Raw genomic sequence first — 21,395 nt, 5'->3', positions numbered from 1 at the left:
CTAGGTGAGAAGGGAACGTCTGTCAGGCGTGACCTCCCTGAATCCAAAATATCCCCATTTTTGCACAGTGAGAACAGAGGGTCTGTTCTACCTCTCAATCAGATGTGAGGGAAGAGATGGAGATACCAGTGCCTAAGCAAAGAGGCTCCTTCTTTTCAAGGTAAACTGCAGAGGGACCAAGAATTTTATCTATTCTCACACACAAGCGCCTCAGGGACGAGTGGGCTCATGGCTTCTTTGGACCTGAACACTCCATTTGCAGCATATCTAAACCAAATCAACACTGGGATTGCCCAGCTTGGGCGGTGGATGCCTCCTGAAGACATCTGCAAATGTTTGCCTGCTTGTAGGAGGGGGAGAAAGAGGAAGTAACAGACTGAGAAGAGCACCCTCCTTTCATGGTCCCCCTACACCTTGGATACACTTGTGGATAGCAAGACCAGCCATCCACAGTCTCCAAGGTTAATTGCTTTGAAGGAGCTGGGTGGGTGGAACCGTTGTCTTCAAGTCCAATCTCTTTTTCCTGCTGAAACTGAAAAGAGTTATGCCAAATATAACAAGGGTTTTGCAATATGGATAAATGTCTTCCAAATGGAAATGAGTAAGTCTTATAACATGACAGCTAAGCACTAAAGCAATGAATATGAAATAAGCATGATATTCAGAGGGCATGCAGAGTGTGTAACCATGACAGAATACTATATATAACCATTAGAAAACATATATAAAATTTACCATATTGAGTTTAGTTCTGTCATAATCGTTCCGGTGCTTGTAAATGCACTGGCTGAGGAGAGAGTATATTTTTTTCTAGGTAAAAGATGTTGAAGGTCCTTGTCCTCTTAGTGACAGAATCCAGCAGATGCTGAAAACAAAATGGAGACAACACGAGTTGAAAATGGCACGAGACCTTCTGCAAAAGCTCTTGAAGGCTTCAGGAGCTAAACAGTCCCATCCCAGCACAACTGACTGCCAACACTGTTCAGGAGCCGTGCGTGGAGTGAGGCTGTTGGAGTGGACCCACACACAGCAACCAGGCAAGTGGAAATACTGCCCACGACTGCCCATCAAGCTCCGCTTCCCTCACAGCAGTGAGGGGAGAAAGTTCCCTACCTTGTTCTAAAGAAAACTGAAAACAGACATACCACAAGCTTGCTGTAATCCACCACAACGGGGGGATCCGGCTCCTCAGGAATTCCCACCGGACTCTCATGACGTCCGGCCAGACTCTCATGACGCATGTAAGTCTCTGGGATGAAAACACTTTCTTAAGTCATGATTTCTCTTTTTCCGGAACATGGCTATCCATCAGCTATCCCACAAGTGGCATCCAATCTTTCTCTACGGTTCCCTGTTATTTGTTCACTGAGAAATACTTGCCTTCTACTTTCTCCTCCATAAAAAGATCTCCAAGATCAAAAAGCAGTGGGAGTGAAAAGCCCAGGGTTGAGAGGAGAAAAAAGCAATAGTCAAAATGTTGCCATTACAGCAGTGCCTACTTAAGGAAGTTGAATGTTAAGAAAACCCATCTCCCATTTGAAGCAAGCATTAGGATGTGAGTCATCTCTGCCACATCGTGACTAAGTCTACACAGGCCGAGTTACAGCTCCTTATCCCAAGCTGCTCCGTATCAGAAAGATGCAAGTGCCATAAAAGAAAGCAAATGATTGTTGGTTTGCCAGGAGATAGAATTACAAAACTGATTTCAGAAGCAGAAGAGCAGCAGCTGAAGAAAAATGACTTTGGTGGCATAATCAGAGGGACAGAATCTTAATGGAAGCAACACAGTGCAGTGATTTGTAAAGAAATAATAGAATGAAATTAAAGGAGGCTAATGTAAACCCCTCAGCAACAAAATGGAGCTAACTGGTCTGATGGACCTTTCGCTCACCTTCTGAATCACCCTCTTGGAAACTTGCTGTATTTTGGGAATCCAAAGTTTCATTTCAATTTCTTAGCCCTGAATTGGGAGAAAACTGGGCTCTTTTCTTTTCAGAGCCAGATTTAGTCACAGAGGAAAAATCTCTTGTTTTCTGTTTCATGTTTATTTTCATAGACATTTGTCTGTCGCCGTGGAAGACTATTGTGGCTTTCTTCCACACGAGAACCTCCTATGAACTCACCTTCAGTCTGGTGCATGCTAGAAGCACCGTTTTCCAGGAACTCTTCTCCCTCACTCTCTACTTCCTCTTGGTCTTCTCCACTTCTATTCACTTTACTCCACTGCAAAATCTTTCTCCTCTTTGTTTCACCACTGGAAGTGCAATTGTTCCTTTTGCGTTTTCTTTTGGATGGAACTGCAATAAGATATTAGAAAAAAACAACCCAAAATATAAGCAAAGCAGCTCCTCCTTTAAAATTTGCTCTTCTTATCTTCCTCGTATGTCAAGCAAAACAATCAAAGAACTGAAAGTACTGACAAATCTCACTACACATGTAGGTCTAAAGAAAAGTTTGCAAGTTCATGTGGTCCATTTGCTGTTAGATTTTTAAATTCATTCAAGACTTTAAACTAGATTTGAAGCTTTTAAGCCCAGAAAATTCCTACTGTAGCCTTGCTTTGCAGTCCTATTGTCTGCCTATTGGGTAAAGTTGCTTACTGTCTTATTACATGAACTAATAGAGATGAATAGCAAAAAAGCCTTTGGAGAAAAGCTCTTTTTCAAATCTCTTATAAAACCAGTAAAGATCAAAAACAGAGTGAATGTTGGGAAGAGTTAAAAAGAGACCATTTCAAGAAAGTAACTGAAGGATAAAGAAAATTCTCAGTAAAGTTTTATGATTCAGATAACCTGTTTAAAACTGTTTTTGTCCTTATGCCTTCCACAAAGGAAAACAAAAAACCCCACCCTTCTTTCTATTTACAGAATATTGCACAAAACAGATGGGTGAAATCCTTGGCAAAGTTTCCACCGGCAGAAAACTTGTCACAAGAAGGATATCAATGGCATTAGCAATAACACCCAGAAAGCCTGTTGGTGGGGGAGAAAAAAAGAAAAAAAAAATCTAAAAAGAAAAAGCAACTTGCCATTAGGCAGTGGTGTAGGGCAGGCTCCAGGCATCACTGGCATCTCTATTCTTTCGTTATACTTGTTATCTTGTTTATTACATCCAGAAACAGAGGGCTGCTGTGGCATCACCTCGTAGTGAGATGGCACATCCTGTGTAGAGCTGCAGCCTTGCAATGAAGAACGGACAGCAAAGAAGTTGGTCTCACTGATACACAGCTCTATTAAAATTGCAACTAACTCTGAAGTATAAGTCTGTTAAGATGGGAGCACAGTCAGTAAATTAAATGAGAAAAAGAGGGACTTGGAAGTTTTAGGGGAAGATGAAACCACATGTAATTTATGGCTGATCCTGTACTGGGGAGCCAGAGACAAAATGGCAGGCGGAATCTTGAATTTTTTTTGCAAACATCTGCTCTTCTCCTGTTCCCAGAGGAACCACTGACAGCCAACAAACACGTAGCGAGAGCTTTAGGCTTTATTCCAACAGCCCCAAAGAAATCTGACTGTTTATTTCAGAGTTATAGTATACCTACATATCAAAGTCTTTCCCCAGGCAAACTGTGGTGGTAGCTGCTCTGACTTTCTAGGAGGAAACCAGGGCTTTCAGTGACTACTCAAAAAAAGGACATTGAAGAGCCTCAGGGGGTCAGCAAAATAAAATACAAAACACTTTTTGCTCCTCAAAAAGAAATCCTTTTAGTGCAGTGCTAAAGATAAGCCTTTCGCTAGAGCACACCAACACCGGGCAGTTAAAACTACACCCAGACAGTACAGTATTACAGACCCAGAGCAGTTTACCTCATCTGCATCAACAGGGTTTGTGAAGGCCTTGAAACGTCCGTCAGTAGCAAGTCTGAGAGTAACATCCCTTAAGAAAACGCTAAGTGCACCAAGGGCCTCCTCCTCCTGCTCCTCTGCCCCTTGCGTTTCTCCCCGTGGTGGTTCCCGAGGTTCAGGCGGCGGCGCCACCGGCAGCACTTCCAGGGCCTGCCGAGCTTAAGGGAACCAGAAAAGTTTATTCCATCCGCAGCACTCAAATAGGAGCACACACAGAGTTACTGATAGGAAACCCACTACCAAAACAAATACTGTAAGGCTGTTAACATACAGTTAGCAAATTTTTATCTATAGAATAGGCTCACCTGCTTTCTTTCTAGATGCAGGAGGTTTAGCAGCTTGACTTAATTTTAAGTCCTCAAAAAAGTTGCTTCTCTCTTCCTTAGCCAGGCAACGGGATATCGAAAACTTCTCCATAATCTTCAATAAACAACTCCTGTATCTATGGCATGAGAAGGAAAGACATTTCAGGTACAAGATCACTACACCAAAAAGAGGATTTTTTAAATTAAGCTTAATAATGATCTGAAAAATAATAACAAAAATGTTATCTTCCTGGTGATCAAAGGCTAGATTTCTTTAGGTCAGGATGGCAAATATCTTCTTTGAGGAAAAGCTCTAGAATTTAAGCTCAGGGAATGGACGAGCACAGGATGCACTAACAGAGTGATGACATCCCCCACCTTTGAGGTTTCCTGCTGAAATGGAAGCGAGTCCCTTGACTCACAAAACAACCAAGACAAACGTTCTCAGCGCTGCTTTGTGTCTAAGCAAATCTACATGATTCAGAAGGGTGCCCTCGTAATAAAAGGATCCATTTTCTTGAGGGAGGACAGTATTCGTATACTTAAAGGATTCGTAAAATGAAACTGAATAAAAGAATTAGGAAAAGTGTTGATAGAAATACCTTATCTTGGAGATCCATGTACGATACGTTTGCTGTTGCAAGCAACAAAACTGGAGCAAATGCTGGAATGTTCTCTAGGAACATTGTAAAGGTAGTTTTCAAGGCAACGCCAGCTGTTTCCTACCATACATCGATCCGTGGAATATAAATTATACTCGGTGCTGTCCTCTGAGCTTCTCAGATAAACTAGTAAAATGAAAGCTTTGGTAAGAGCAATGAACCAGGAGCACAGGCTGCTCATAAATAACTACGCCTAATAAAAGAGAAGTGCATAAAGGCAAAGTACCAAAAAAAAAAAAAAAAAAAACCCAAAAAACCAAAAAGCCCCACACACCTCACGATGCAAAACTTATTAATAGTAGAGTAAAATTTCTGATTTGACTCAAAAATTGAGAGAGTTACACAGAGATCCACATTGCTGCCTGATTGCAAGACTGCTTACATGTAAGTTAACTTCTAAAGAGCCACAAGACTCAATAGAACATCTGTGCTTATGTGTCCATCTCTCATCAAAGGTCAAAATGTTATAATATAGTAGCAAAGTACAGTAAAAGCAGACCACCTCCATTAACAATTTCACTTACCTCACTCGAGCAGTTTACAGACAGTCAGTCAATCTCATGAGATCAAAAAAAGAAAAAAAAAAAAAAAAAAAGATACCTGTGCACATATTTCCTCTGGTCATGAGGCACTAGCAAACAGAACTGGCAGGTCCAAGGTATAAACTGGAAACTTTTCCAGGGCGTGTATGACTGCAGGCGGCAAGTGGGGGCTTTGCCCACGGTCTGGCTCTCCAGAGAGCAAGAACCTTGGCCTGTGACACCTTGGCTGGTGAGAAGCATTTCTGGGAACAAAATTAGAAAATAGCAAGTTTAAAACACATAGTGATGAATAAAGACATCAATGTTAATTTGTTCTGTTTCAAGTTTCTCTTGAGAGAAGACACAAGCAGCATAATCTCTTTCCAAAGACACAGCAAGCTGAAGATTCTGAACCTAAAAGGGGACAGGCATTTACCTCTTGAAGTCAAGGAAGTTTTTCTTCTTTCGACAAGTCTTTTCAGGAAAAGTCTCCTCATCTTCAAAGGCTGAAAGTGACTCCTCATCACTCCAGATGAAATCGCTTTGTAAAGTAGCGTTCATATCATCTGCAAGACAAGAAGGGTTTTTTTTTAACTTGCCTGGATAGTCTGCATGTCTCACTCTAATACAGCTTCCAAAGCAGCCCCAAAACCCACTTATCTCTCTTTCTCCCTTGGATGGGCTCACACTAAATGCTATTTTTGAAGACTTGATCCTACCACAGGTCTAAAGAGATTGCACAAGGCTCTACAAAGTTCGCCTAAGTCTTATGTTTTGCAAAAGTTATATTTCTTTATTGGCAAAAAGTCCCTTTTTTTGCCCCAAGAACAAAGAAATGTGATTATTAGCAACAACTCCTGTACTTGCTAGACACCCACACAACCCCCAAGGCCATGTGTGTCTGGAATCTGTGTCCCACAGTAAAAGTATGGGAATTAAGTGAATGTGATGGCCACCAACTGGCCTTTGTCTTAAGACTCCTAAGCCAGGGTGTGTAGATCAACACATCTTCTGTATAAAGATCCTCCAAGATCACTCAGGGAGGAGAAAGCAGAAGCGGAGAACAGAGAGGGGAAGCAATTATGGATCACCTAGCATCTCTGCTTGCACTTGCGGCTTTCTGCCTGTTCTACCAATAAAAATGAACCTAGCAACTCTCCAGGTAGAAAAGCTAGCAGGATGTTGCCAGGAAATGTGACGCATGTGATCTCACACATCGCACAGTGTGATCCACAAATACTTCAATTCCTATGAGGTGAAATGATGATAGCTAAAACAACAAGTAGTTTTAACCATTTGTACATGTTATTGTCCTACCTTGCTGCTGGTCCTTCTTTAGGACAAGTTCTGCGTGGGGAAATACTCTCTGCAGGACTCGTAAAATTCTCTGAAAAGTCTTATTAAGCAGTGGTTTAAAAATGGGTGATAATGCTGGTCCGGGCAAAGCCGCAGACCTCTGTGAAGCTGGTACAATTCTTTCCATAGCCATGAAAAAATCTTTTGCTGTTATTTTAATTGAAGAAACATCTAGCTGCAGTTTCTCAGAGCTTCTGTATATCTGAGGGTAGCGGTGCCGCAAAGCACAGAGGGTGGCTTCAGCACATGCGGACTTGATATCAGCACCACAGTATCCTAGTAAAACAGAACATCAAATGGAGCATTATGTCGGGCTGTGGCAAGACAGAAAGGTCAAGGTGCCAAAGTGCAACATGCAAAGACTTTGCATGCAGGTTAAAACAGTCTAATAGGAAATGCGAAAAGTGTTGCTGCACTACAGAGGTTTTGTTAGCCACCCTGCACACTTACAAACCAGCCAGACTTTTCTCCTGAACCTTCTAAGCAAAACTTTTCTCCTGAGGAAGTTGCCCCAAAAGCCACTCGCTGTTTGGAGAGACAGAAAGTAAAGCAATAAGTGGATGGAAGTGTCTCACTCTGATGGCTTGGAGGTCACGCAGCTGGCTCCCTGGCTAGTTGTGCAGCGAGCTGCAAGAGCCTGGTTCCCCCCTGCCGTGCGCCACGAGCTGGAACTCCTGCAGACCCAGTCACATGCAGGAACTCGCTTCATTTTTGAACTTACCAGCAGCTTTTTCAGCCAGCTCATCAAGGAACGTGTCACGTGGTGTAGGGGTCCAGTTTCATGTGTGAATCTTGAAAATCTCTTTTCTAGCCTAGAAACAAAGTGTGTGCATTATAGTTTATCTTGAGTCAAAAGGCAGAGGCAGAACCCCTCACATTAAAATTCCTACAAGTTTAAAATAATCACTTGCCTTAATCTGTTAAAGTGTAGTGAATTCACTCCCTTCTTTTCAAAGCTTAATATTTCTGTTTGTTCCATTAAACTCTTTCTGCAGACCTAAGGCCAAAAGGCAAGTAAAGCTTCTATAAAAGTTAAGTTTTGACAAGTAAGAGACCTATTGATTTGGGGAAAGAAACATTAGAAAACTGCAAAGAAAAGGTTTTCCTCAAAGAAAACTTATCTCAAATGTAGCAAGATATCATGATGACAGACTCACTAGTTTGCTCTTCTGTCAGTTCATTCAAGCAAATAATCCTAGCACTGGTTCCAATTGCTGCAATTGCTACAAAGAGCAACTGTGATTCAAGCTAGTATCACCGATCCAGAAACTGGATGGAAACAGGAGGCAAATGCTTATGGAAAATACACTGTTTCATTAAATACACTGCTTGGTGCATTTTTACTTGCTTCCAGTCATACTCCACTTTATCCTTTTCCCAAGAAGTGCTAATTAAAACATACAAACAAAAACCTAACAATAGTCGAGATATTCTGGCTAACTAGCAAAAGCCAGAAAAAAAAATCAGCTTCACATGGAATTTTCCTTTTTTTAATACTTTGGGTTGTTATATACCCATTCTTTCATTGCTTAGAAACAGTGATTTTAGTGAAAAGCTACTTTTAAACCTACTCATTTTTATTTGGGACAATGGAGTTCCCTAGGGCTTGTCCCTCTTCTTTCGTACCGTGTCCACCCTCCGCACCAGGACGGTCTCTCAGGATACTGCTCCTGTGTGTGAGCTGCACGGGGCTGCATTCCCGCTTACCTGCTCCACAACACCGTGTTGTGACACGGCTTTGTCAGCAAGAAGGATTTGCTGGATGAGCACCAGGATTGAATACAAGTTCCTACCTCTTTATCTGGCAGTTTAAAAAGGAATTCTCGCTCAAAGCGCCCGGCTCTGCGTCGCGCAGGATCTATCCAATCCAGCCTGTAGGTGGCTCCAATGACGACGACTTCTCCTCTGGTATCCAACCCATCCATAAGGGCCAGCAGTGTTGATACAACTGAGCTAGCAGGAAAAAAAAAAAAAAAAAAAAAAAAAAAAAAGCACATTATTTTGCTTCACTGGGTTAGTAAATTTTGTTAAGTTATGCATTATTTTCTCTAGTGATCCCTGAGAAAGGACAAGCTTTTGCTCATTAAGATGCTGATGAGTGAGAGGGCCCATTTTAAGGCTCTCAAAAATAGAGAAGGTCACTTAAACGTTATGCTGATATCAAGCTGAGTGAATGCTTTTAAACTATTGCTTAAAATCACATGAAATTTAGTATAATTGAGCTACAAGTTTGCAGGATAATATTTCATATATAAACAGATTTTGGTCTTCTTTCCACAAAGATAAAGCACATTATGTGTAGAAAATGATGGAAGGATGAAATTTATGGGCCTGGAATAGAACCGGGATGCAGGAATATGACGTAAGTAAAATGGTGCTACCCTACGAGGAAACGCGTGAAATGCGCTGTGGTTGCAACATCCCTGGAGCAGATTTTTAGAGCAACGGAGATCTCTAACAACTGAGCTGATGGAGTGACGTGTTCTCCTCCTGCATCTGTTTCCCTCTGAACCTGAGCCATTATCTTGTGCAACCTCCTCTGTGGTTTTGGTGGGGAAAAAAATTGTGGTTTGAGGATTTTGGGGGTTTTGTTTGTTTTTTTAAATCTTCCCCAACACATCTCCAAGATTTCAACTCTCCAATCCAAAGTACAGAGGCACTGGGAAAGAGAACACCAGTGTTCCCATTTCAGTCTTAGAAATGGACAGTATAAATAAATAAATAAAATAAAAGTGAAAAAAAAGACAAGTCTTCCTCCAAAATCTTCATCACAAAAGATTACAGTCCCAGCTCTGCCAGAGCACACTGCAACCTTACCTGCTCAAAGAGCAAACGAAGTTGGCGCTCCGACTCCCCTGCCCACTTACTGAGGCAGTCAGCACTTTTTCTCATGAAAAAGGATATTTTCCTGCCACCTTGGCTGCACTCGTTGGTAAGGGCCCAGGCAACCAGGGTCTTTCCAGTCCCTGGAGGGCCGTAGAATAAGCAGCCTGTGTAATAAAGAGAGATTCACATGGGACAAAATTATCAAAAACGCCCATTTGAAGCCCCATCCCTAAGATGATCAACCCCCTCCTCCGAACCAACACACTTTATATCCAGAACTGCAGTAACAGCCAAATTGTGAGAACAGTCAGAGCAGGAGGAAGTTTTGTGTTTCTAAGGGATGTCACATGCCAATAAGCAAAATTAACCAAGGGCATTAACAAACTCAGACCCCCGCTCTGCTCTGGAGAGAGGGCAGTGTCCAGCAGGACACGTCCAAAACGGCCCCCAGGCGCCACAAGGACCACGGCAGAAGGGAGACAAACAAGAGCCAACTTCTGGGGCTCCAAGTTTTATAATACTAGCTAGTTCTTCAATTCGAGTTGTCTAATATACTCCCTTTTTCAAGCACCACACACCAGGTCTTTGATCATGCCAAGGCCTTTGCTTACATTTTGAACCTGCACATGCTCAAGATTTTATACATTTTAAATAAAATATTTTCACTACTAAAAAAAAATGCCCAAATGTTTGAAGCACAAACAAATACATTGATGCCTCAGTGTAATATCCTCCCCAAAACAGCGGAATTAGCATTTTGTAAAGCTGTGTTACCTTGGCGGCTGAATTTGGAGTTTCTCAAAGACTTTTGGGTAAAGCATTGGAAAAAGCACCATCTCTTTAAACGCTGCAAGCTGGTCAGAAAGACCATCCACACCATCAAACTGGACCTAAAGATCAATTCAACAGAATAATTTCACACATTAAAGAAAGCTGCAAAAGGTTCCATCAGAAACCCTGGAAAAATCCCTCTAACACAACAACTTAAATCACTTACCGCACTATCTATCTGCATTGCGCTGATGCCAGCCACAGTTGCGCTCATGTTCGCTGGATCCGTGTCAATTCCCTTAAAAAAAAAAAAAAAAAAAACTTTAACCATTTTGCGCTATGCAAATGACTGACATAATTAAGTACAAAGTAGAGATGATTTCTAAACACTGCTTTGTTTTAAAAGCACCCCAGGGGGTAACTCTACACATTTCCCTGGACTGTGTCACAGGTTTCCCTTGCGGGCGGCCCTGTCCCAGGGGTCCCACAGCTGGAGGCGGGGGGCGAGGGGTTGCCCTGGGGCTGCTGCCGGCCCCTTCCCGCGCTCCGGGCCGCCCTCCTGCAGCCGCCTGCGCCCTCCCGCCGCGCTCACCCCCTGCTCCTGCGCTCTCGGCTCTGGTTCCTCCGCTGCAGCCGCATCCCTGGCGCCATCCGCAGCGGCGGCGGGGCCGGGCGCGAGGGCCACCGCGCAGCGGGGTAAACTGGTCACTGCCGTCCCTGCCCGGCGGGACGGCGGCACCGCCATGGCGCAGGACAGCACGCGGCGACACCGCGAGTTCTGGTGCGGTGCCCTCCCCTCCGCCGCAGCCGTGGCCCTCCCCACGGATCCCTCCGCCGCGCCGTGCCCCGCTCCGCTCCACTCGCGGCCGCGCCGCCTCCTGCCCGCCGCTCCCGCCGCTCCCCGCCGCGCCGCCAGCCCGCGCGGCTCCCGCCTGCCCCCGCCGAGCGCCGCCGGCCGCCTCCTCCCGCGGACTCTTTTCTCTGCGGCCGCTAGTCCCGGCTCGCGGCGGAGGGACACAGCGCAGCGCCACTCTCACAGCGCAGCGCGCCACCACATTGGGGCCGCCTGTTCTGCCGGCGCCTGATTGGCTGAGGGGGGCCCCGACCCTGCCCTTTTTTGCTGGGAGGCGGGGCTCTCCCAGAACCACCCCTTAAAGGCGCTGCCCCTGCGCTCGGTGTCCCGGGTCCTTCGCAGTTCCCTGGAATAGCCGTGGGATGGCTGCAGCTTCCCGGTATGGAGAGCTCCGGCCTTGAGCACCCGCGGAGACGGGTTGTAAATGGGATGGGCCAGCACTATGCGGCCTGCCCCATACCCAGAAACAGTGCTATTCCACACTGCCAATGGAAAAGTTGCCCTTAGTGGGGAAAACACCATTTTGCTTTCCTCTATTAAAAAAAAAAAAAAAAAAGGACACAAGGCAAGTATTAAACAGGGCTGGAGCCCCCTGCCCAGGTCACCGGGGCCAGGTCCTGTCAGCTTTGACCCTGCTTGAGCAGCGGGGTTGGACTAGACGATCCCTAGAGGTCCCTTCCGACCTCAGCCATTCTCAGATATCCAGGGACTGAGACCCCACCACAGTCTTTCCTGGCAACATGAGCCAGTGTTCAAGCAGCCTCCCAGCAAGTAATTTCTTCTATTCATTTACCCTGTGATGCACCCATGTACTTTCTTTCTAAATCAGTGAGTCTCGAGATGACAACAGGCTTTCAGGTATGAAAACATTTTTAGCTCCTGTTTTCTCCTCAGAATAAAAGATTTTCACATGAAGACAACTTCAGGAGCATCTGCCCCTGCGCAGAGCGGCGGGGACATGAAATGGCAGCGAGGTCATGAAATGGGGCGGCGGGGTGAGGGAGGTGTTTGGAAGCTGTGTGGCTACACCCGAAGCTGGGATCAGTACCCCCTGGAGGAATTCTGTGCAGTTTTCACCTTCAGTGAGAGGAGGCCGGTTGGTTGTCGTTAAAGGCAGCCCTAGAAGCACTTGGGGCTGCCTCAAAGGCCTTGGGGTGCCTGGGCTTCTGGGGCCTGGCAGCTGGCCCTGATAGGAGGCCTATGGATCACCCCGTACTGATCCATATTGATGATCCCTACTTATCTCATGCTTTCGGAGCTGCTTGTAAGACAACACATCTTTCCAGTAACCTGCCAGTGTAGCAGAATGGTGTATTTAGGCGGTGCTGTTGGCTGCTGAGTGCTCTGGAAATGTTAAAACTGATGCTGTGGTTTTGTTTTTTTTTGTTTTGTTTTGTTTTGTTTTTCTGCAGCACAGGTATAAGCGGGTGCGATGTGTCGCCTGGCAAAGAACCACTTGTGTTAATCTTTATTTAAAATTACTTACGACTTTCAGATTCCCCTATGGAAGCAGAAATGTGGACATAGAAATGAACCTATTGTCTGGGTAAAGTATTTTGTTCTTCATGTATTTTTTTATGTATTTTGTTATTTATATAGGGCAATGTTAGTTTTTTTTTTAACAAGTAGCAGTTCTGTATTGAAGTTCTGTATTAATGACACAATGCCAGTATTTGTTCTTCTGCAACAGATATGGAAACACTGTAAATCAGGTCTCTTTTTTACTGCTTGTAGGAATTTAACAATGAAATACTCAATAAAATCTACACATGAAGAACATTGGTAACAGTGCATAACAAGCTTGTGAAAATTATTTTGCGTATACTTGTGAAGCCATCAAATTTACAGAATTTCAAGGAAGAGATGTTTGTATTTTTGAGAAATGAATGAAAGAAAATACCTCTATGCACTTGGCACAGGATGGAAAAATACAAACAATACATTTCTTCAGGTGTCAGTGTGTAAATTGATTCCAATTCGTGGCTTTATAGTGTTATTTGTAATGAATGGAATTCAGTAACTGCTGTTCTAGAATTCCTTTTAAATGGATATCATTACAGTGTTTTTCCAGTTATCCTGTTAATGCAGAAGCGTTCTTCTAGCTTGATGTTATTTCTGTATATCAGGAAATGAAGATTAATTTTGGATTTATGCTGTAGTTCTTCACACTTTTAGGCACGTGACATGCATCATTCCAGAATGGGAAGGATTTTTGGGGGAAAAAGATGACAAAGTGAGTCTTTTAAATCACTTCAGGAATAATTAATTCTCTCACAAAATATTGGCACATTATCAAGAAAAAAAAAGAAAAAAAACAGTTTATTTTAAAAATAGATCTGAATGTTATCAAGAAGACCTATGATGAAAAAGAGGAATAGAAGTATCACAAAAGGCCTCTGTGAAATGTTAGTTTTCCTTCAAATTCATGGCTTGAAAGCTGTCTTTTTCTTTGATATTGCAATGCCTTGCAGAGTTTGTTCAGCTTGAAGCTCATTTTATACTAGAGTCTGTAAATGCTTTTCTAAGTATGGTTGTTACATACAGTTCTATATCCACTTGATAATTTGGTCTCTCAGAATACTTGCACAAAGATCTTTTACATTCCCTTTCCATTATGGTCAGCTTTGTTCAATATTGAGAATGTGAGTGGATTTAATGTTCCCTTTATTAACAGTGGTTGCTAACAGGCTAATTTAATTCTGCAAAACAACAGTGTAAGTAACTTGTGTGCGGAAAATCTCACTGTCAAGAGCTGCGTGTCCAAAAAGGAGACAGAGGAATCTTAAAACTTTATTTGAATAAAGGAAGAGTCCACCAGGCATATCCCTGTGGGGTCTCTCCAACTGCTGGAGGATGCAGCCCCCTTTTATCCTAATTTCTCGAGTGAGGGACGCCCTCTCCTTTTCCCCGTTGGCCAAGGTACTCAGAAGTTACATCCTTCCCGGCCTGCCTACACCAAACTCCTGCCTCCTTCCATCTGCTCTCACCTGAGCTCGCCCTCCTTTTGGCCTATGCTCTCCTGTCCCACTCACTCATGGCTCCGCTCAGTCTCCTCTCCTGCATATATTCCTTTGTCCCACTCATCAGCCAAAGACTGTGGGGGAGTCCCCTTATTTGTGAATACACAAACTTGTGTATTCCACTCAATCCCTCCCTCTCCTTTTTTTTTTCAATATTTGTTTTTACAAACCTCTACACCCATCTTTAGAAGCATAGCGAACTCTGCATAAGTTATTAACTAAGCACCTGGGTTCCATAGGGCTGGCAACCATGGCTAGTCTTCATATCCTCCTGGACTCCCACAGACCCAGCATTTATTCTCCTGACCCAACCCCAGACAGCGTTACAGCTCTAAGGAGAGTTATCCGGGGCTTTCCATCCTTTTCCTTCAACTGAGAAGTCCAGATTTCAGGCATCATGGCCATCCATGCTCAGCTGTCTTGACTGATGTTTCTGTGGTTCTAAGGTCCACTCCACTTTGCTCCCAGTTGTGCTTTTTTCTGCTTTTTGGCCAAGAACCCATGTCCTGGTCATGCAAAATCCAATGGCAGGATCTGTGCGAGCTGGACTTCCTGCTGGAGAGACTTTACACAGGAAAGTATTCTGCCCACATATTGATCACTCATCTCTACCTTCCCGCCAGCTTGGGTGTTAGTAGGGTGGGGAATCTCGAATATTCTTTCAAAGGAGAACAGTTGAATGTCTCTCTAGGTTTTGTTCTCATTCTTGAATGGTAGAAGTTGTCTCCATGGCATCTTAGCTTCTAACACCAATTTTAGAAGATGCCTTTTAATGTTCCCATTCATCCTTCGCACTGTACCAGAGCTCTGGAGATGCCAAGGGGTATGCAAGTCCCCTTGAATCCCCAGGGCAATCACGACACCTTGAAGGACTTTTCCAGTAAAATGGTTGCATCTGTCTGTGTCTATCGCCTCTACCAACCCATATATTGGAGTTCTTTGTTCTAAAAACACCTTAATTACAGAGCCAGTTGTTGCTGAGGTAGTTGGCAGTCAGAAATGCCTTGGGCCATCCTGTTACCGTTACCAGAAGATGCTTAAGGCTCCCTATACGGGGCCTCTCACTAGAGTCTACTTGGATCATTGGAATGGGCGCACAGCCCAGGGTCGTCCTCCCCTTGCAGCTTCCCTTGTGGCTCAGCTGTTTGCCTTACAGCCCTCAATAGCCCATTTCCCCAGAACAAAAAAAAGACCAAGGGCAGCGCAGGTTTTGAGGAAGGCCCCTGCCAGTCCTCGGGAGCCCCAATGGCTTCCTTCTTTCTTCTGCCCCACTATTTTTAATTATCTCTAATGCTTCTGGAGGAAAAGATATCTTTTCTGGTAATGGCTGGACTACCGGCAGGAGAGGAAGGATGGTGCCTACCGCCTCCTCCGAGTGTCCTGTCTGATGTGCCCTGATGCGAATTATCGAGACTCTCCTGGGTAGGTTAACAGGTTTGCTACCTCCAGGAGGCAGGTAATCACAGCCTTTGTACCAATGCCTTTCTCCGGCAAGTTAACACACCTCTCTCTTGGCACAGTTTTCCAAAGTTATGCACCATCCCACATGCATATTTAGAATCTGTAAAGATATTTGTTACGTTGCCTTGGTATAATTCACAGGCTCTTATTAGAGAATACAATTCTGTGGTTTGGGCTGAGCAGGGAGATGGCAGCTTTCCTTCCTCTAGCAGATCCGTTCCCTTAATGATGGCATATCCTGTGGCCCATTTCCCTTCTATTACTTTTGAAGAACCATTAATGAATGCATTGTCCCCATCTGGCCAAAGTGCTCTTCTCAGATTTTCCCTAGCCCGAGTCTGGAGATCTGGTACCTTTGATGCTTTTCCCTCGGGGCCAGCCAGGCTAGAAGCTGAGTTAAACCCTCCCCCGCTTCTTAATTTTCAATCTCGTCATCCATGTGGAAGCCCTTGCAGTTAGTAATGCCTTGACCTGCTGTAAGAGACAGTTGTGGATTGTGTTTGTCTCAACACTGTTGTTGCACTGTTTACCTCAGCGTCCTGTCTCTGGGAAGATTGTGAGATCAGCACGAGACTCAGATAGTGCTCAGCAGAGGCTGCGGAACGGCACTACCACTCGAGTTGGCTGCACAGGAGCCCCAGAGCACGCGGCATGTACGACACAAACACCATGCACCAGAAAGCGGGTGGACTCTTCGAGAACGGGGACATGAAGGGACTTGTATTCCTCCCCTGCTGTGTGGCTTCTTCCCCTGAACGGCACCTGTGCCGAGGTGACTTTGGGACAACAGAGAAAAATATTATAGCGTCTTCATTGGCTCTGGGGATCGCTGCCGAGCAAGCATTGACCACGTTGTACAGACTGGGATGCTGGCTAGCAAAGTCCAGCAATGCTACAATGACAGCTTTGTCCTCATTGTGAGGATGGAATGGGCGCACAGGCCAGGGTTAACACACGTCTCTCTTCGCACGGTTTGCCAAATATGTGCACCATCCCACATGCACATGGGTTAGGGTTGGGTTAGGGTGTTAGGATTAGGGTGAGGGTTTAGGTTTAGGGTTAGGGGTTGGGGTAGGGGTTAAGGTTGGGGTTAGGGTTCGGGGTTAGGGTTAGAGGGGTAGGGGTTAGGGTCCGGGGTTAGGGTTAGAGGGTTAGGAACAGGGCTATTTAGGTTTAGGGGTTAGGGTTAGGGTTATTTAGGAGTAGGGGTTAGGGGTGAGCAGTGGGGGTGAGGGGGTAGGGGTGGAGGGGCTGAGGGAGGTTGGAGGTGGTATTAGGGGGTTAGGGTTAGTGGTTAGGGTCATTCAGGGTTAGGGGTTAGGGGTGGGGTTGGGTTTGGGGGTTTGGGGTTAGGGTTGGGGTTAGGGGTTAGGTTTAGGGGTTGGGGTTAGGGTTGGGGTTGGGGTTATTTAGGGTTCGGGGTTGGGATTATTTAGGGTTTGGGGTTGGGTTTGGGGTTGGGGTTATTTAGGGTTTGGGGTTGGGGTTGGGGTTATTTAGGGTTTGGGGTTGTGGGTATTTAGAGTTCGGGCTTGGGTTTGGGGCTGGGATTATTTAGGGTTCGGGATTGGGGTTATTTAGGGATCAGGCTTGGGGTTGGCGTTGGGGTTATTTAGGGTTCGGTGTTGGGGTTATTTGGGGTTGGGGTTGGGGTTATTTGGGTTTGGGGTTAGGGTTGGGGTTATTTGGGTTCGGGGTTAGGGTTTGGGGTTAGGGGTTGGGGTTACGGGTTAGGGTTATGGGTTAGGGTTCGGGGTTAGGGGTTCGGGGTTTGGAGTTAGGGTTTGGGGATAGGAGTTAGGGTTTGGGGGCAGGGGGTAGGGGCTAGCAGGTAGGGGGTGGGGGGTAGTGGGTAGGGGGTAGGGTTAGGGGGTAGTGTTAGGGGGTAGGGTTAGGGGTTGGGGTTAGGGGTTCGGGGTTAGGGTTAGGGGTTTGGGTTAGGGGTTACAGATAATGGATAAGGGTTAGGGATAAGGGATAGAGTTAACAGTTAAGGTTAGGGGTTGGGGATAGGGATAAGGGATAGAGTTAAGAGTTAAGGTTAGGGGTAGGATCTGGGTTTGAGATAGATGTTCGGGTTTAATTTTGTTGTACTTACGGTTAAGAGCTCAATTTGGATTTAGTGCAGTTGTATGTCCTCCTCCTCCTCCTCCTCCTCCTCCTCCTCCTCCTCCGAATCCTCCGAATCCTCCAAATCCAAATTCTCCAAATCCGAATCCTCCGAATCCTCCTCCAAATCCTCCTCCAAATCCTCCAAATCCTCCTCCTCTTTATCCTCCTCCTCCTCCTCCGAAGGGATAGGGGTTAGGGTTAGGGTTAGGGGTTAGGGTTAGGGGTTAGGGTTTAGAGGGTTTAGGGTTTAGAGAGTTTAGGGTTTAGAGGGCTTAGGGGTTAGGGTTAGGGGTTAGGGTTTAGGGTTAGAGGTTAGGGTTTACGGTTAGACGTTAGGGTTAGAGGGTTAGGGGTTAGGGTTAGGGTTTTAGGGTTAGGGTTAGGATTAGGGTTTGGATTGGGGTTTGGGTTACAGTTAGGGGTTGGGGTTAGGGGTTGGTGTTTGGGGTTAGGGTTAGGGGTTAGGGTTAGGGTTTGGGGTTAGGGTTAGGGGTTAGGTGTTAGGGGTTAGGGTTAGGGTTAGGGGTTAGGGGTAGGGGTTAAGGGTAGGGGTTTTAGGGTTAGGGTTAAGGGTTCAGGGTCTATGTTCTCGGTTGGGGTTTAGTGCGGTTGTAGTTCATTCTTGTCCGACCTTGTCCGGACAATAACTTGTTCTCGTTTGAACTTGGACTTCACTTGTCCAACCAAAGAATCCTATTTATCTTTATGTTGAGTTTCGTAGTGTCGACGCGAATTGTATTCCTTGAACGCAGATGCTGAATTCTGGCCTATCAGACAAACAGATCTTACTCGGTCCTCCGTGAAAAACTAATAATCAGAAGTCCACTTTTCTGGGAATACCCTGCGCTCGGAGTCCATTTTTCTTTTTTTTAACACGATGGTGCACGTGCTTCCCACCGGTGCTGGCTGCTTGTCCTGCCCGGGAGCTGGAGGGAGGGAGGGAGAGACAGGGCAGCCGCCCCCCTCACTGATGCTGCCGCCCCCCTCCTCAGCCCAGGGTGGCCAGAAGGGACCGAAGGAACTTTGGCACGCCGGGGCTCTGGCGATCCGCCCGAGTTGGCTGGACCTCACAGTCCAGAGGCTGCCGAGGGAGCTTGCCCGGCAGAGGAGATGCCCGCGCCTCTCACCTGCCGCGCGTCGCGGAGGAGGAGGAGGAGGAGGACGGGGCGGTGGCGACGCGGTTTGTAGCCGACAGGCGCCCCTGGGGGGGCAGGTCGAGGACGAGGCGCCGGTTTCAGCCCAGGCCCGGCAGGTGCTTGTGGGCTGTGGAGGCCGGCGCGCCGATTAAGCAGCAGGAAGTCATCTGCGGCTGTTTGGTTTCCCCCCAACCCCTGGTGGGGGGACAGGGGGGTTCTGTAAATACCGGTGGGCCGGATTGAGGACCTCGGGGGGGCCGTATCCAGCCCGCGGGCCGTAGTTTGAGGAGCCCGGATCTACAGCATCACCCATAACAAATGAGAATTCTTAAGTTGAAGATTAAGACGATTAACCCTAAGTTTCTGCCTGATAGATTTGGTGTATTTTATGCATCGCAGATGCTCGATCTTGAAAACGAGGCAACGTGCCCTTCTCGGACAGCCAGGGATCAACCCCAGAATCTTTCACCAACTACTACAACTCTCCACATGCTGCAAATGACCCCTGTATACTGTTGTTCCTTATCTAAATCCAGTGGAAAACTGCAAATTTCAAACAACGGTGGCGGATTAGAAAGAAGAGGGTGAGACAGGCAAGGAACAACTTGGTTGCACATCACTGGACAGCAAACCTTAGGTGTGGTTGAATTCATTTCAGAAGAACAGCGGGAGAAGAAGTCTCCAGAAAAGGATTAGGCAAGGGTAAATGCTGGCAATTAGGCTGGGAAGAAAATGAAACCAAAGGCATTCATCACTTTGCTGAAGAAGCTATCTCATTTCGGAAGTTCGTGGAAAAGGATTATACGTATTTTCAAAATTCTTCAGAGAGCAATGAGATGGTTCATGCTACAGCTTTCATTTCAGTTGGCCTACCATTAAAGCAATGATGTGGTGCTTGACTAAAACTTGAAAGACTGAAAAGTTGCTGGAAAAAGTTCCCTATCCTTGTCCTTGAATTGCTAAATCCCATGTCTCAGAAATTCTCATTAAGAAAAAGGTCACTAAGACCTTTTAAGTTTGGATATCGTTCAGCGTACTTTCAGTGTTTCCTTTAGGAGATAGTCCAGATACTATTTGAAAGAGAAAGTCGAAAATATACCAATGCTTCCTCTTGCAAAGCTGGCACAACTGCAGCATTTAAATAGCAATGTTCAGGGTGTTAGTCCTTGTAGTGCCTCGAGTCACTTTGTTTGGCCTTTGCAGAGCTCCTAGAGCCACCGGTCGATTCTGCCAGTAGGATCCATCCAGGAGATTTCCTACAGAAAGGATCAGGGAAGACTACTTTAGGAATGGGAGGAATGCGCCGTTGTGGCCCGCTAAGTGCCAGAAAGCAGCTGGGTCCTTCACTAGCAGCGCTTTCATTTTCGCATGTCCCAATTGGAGTCACTTCTCACGATGATGCAAAAAGAAGTCGTGCGGGTGGAGTGCTGCCAATTTGGTAGGGACGGTCTTGCAAAGAGCAGGAGAGAGCAGGTGAAAGCTGGACACGGCTCAGTGTTCCCTTGGCATGCTCTTTACAGCCTCACTCCAAAAGGCGCTCTGTGATTCTTCCATCTCCAAACTCCATGCTATCACTAAAGTACACTTCCTGCATTTCTTTCAGCGGGAAAACTCCAACGACCCTGTTTTTCACCCCAACCACAAACTGTTCCCAGCATGAGTCTTGGCACGGCTTCACACTTCCCTTGGCATGCTCTTTGCAGCCTCACTCCAAATGTGGCTCTGTGCTTCTTCCATCTCCGAACTCCATGCTATCACTAAAGCACCCTTCCAGCGTTTACTTCGTCAGGAGAACACCAAAAACCCTGGTTTTCACCCCAACCACAAACTGTTCCCAGCAAGAGTCTTGGCACTGCTTCACACTTCCCGTGGCATCTTCTTTACAGCCTAAATCCGAATGGGGCTCTGTGCTTCTTCCATCTCCTAAATCCATGCTATCACTAAAGCACACTACCAGCATTTCTTTCGGCAGGAAAACACCAACAACCCCGGTTCTCATCCCAACCACAAATTGTGCCAGGTATGGGTCTTGGCACTGCTTCACACTTCCCTTGGCATGCTCTTTGCAGCCTCACTCCAAATGGGGCTCTGTGCTTCTTCCATCTCCTAACTCCATGCTATCACTAAAGCACACTTCCAGCATTCCTTTCGGCAGCAAAATGTGGAAGAGTGCCTGGCTGATCGGGGACATCTTCGGATGCACAACCCGCGCCTTGTCAAGTAATGTACAGGGGGGGTGGCAATGACCTGTCCTTGACCAAGATGGAATAAGGAAGCTGCTGTTTCTAAGCAAGCAACTTGCGGAATCTTGCCCGTACCGGTTAAGGAAGGGGGCTTGTGATTGGGCCATGCAAATGCGGCCTAGCAATCTGCTAAGCAATGGCCAACAGCCAATCCTGTGAGCTTGGGAGAGCCTCTGGATACCTGCAGGGTATAAATGTTTGCATACCTCGGTTAATAAACAGAGCAAGATGGAAAACTCACATTGAGTCTGTATCTTGTAATCCGGGTCGATCTCCTTCAT

The 21,395-nt window shown here is 45.9% G+C and overlaps 2 pseudogenes; both read right to left on the bottom strand.

Annotated features, from left to right (window-relative positions):
* LOC148594231 (ATPase family AAA domain-containing protein 2-like) overlaps window positions 1-6,231 on the bottom strand; it is a 38,108-nt pseudogene extending 31,877 nt beyond the window's left edge.
* A 393-nt stretch (window positions 6,232-6,624) lies between these two features.
* On the bottom strand, window positions 6,625-11,034 carry LOC148594230 (ATPase family AAA domain-containing protein 2-like; annotated as a pseudogene).
* Between the last annotated feature and the right edge of the window lie 10,361 nt (window positions 11,035-21,395).

The sequence above is a fragment of the Tinamus guttatus genome, unplaced genomic scaffold (assembly GCF_059628265.1).
Source record: "Tinamus guttatus ecotype Peru unplaced genomic scaffold, ASM5962826v1 Tinamus_guttatus_pri_ptg000279l, whole genome shotgun sequence".
Taxonomy (NCBI): Eukaryota; Metazoa; Chordata; class Aves; order Tinamiformes; family Tinamidae; genus Tinamus; species Tinamus guttatus.
The sequence above is the reverse complement of the archived record's forward strand: the minus strand, read 5'-3'. Positions and strand labels throughout refer to the sequence as shown.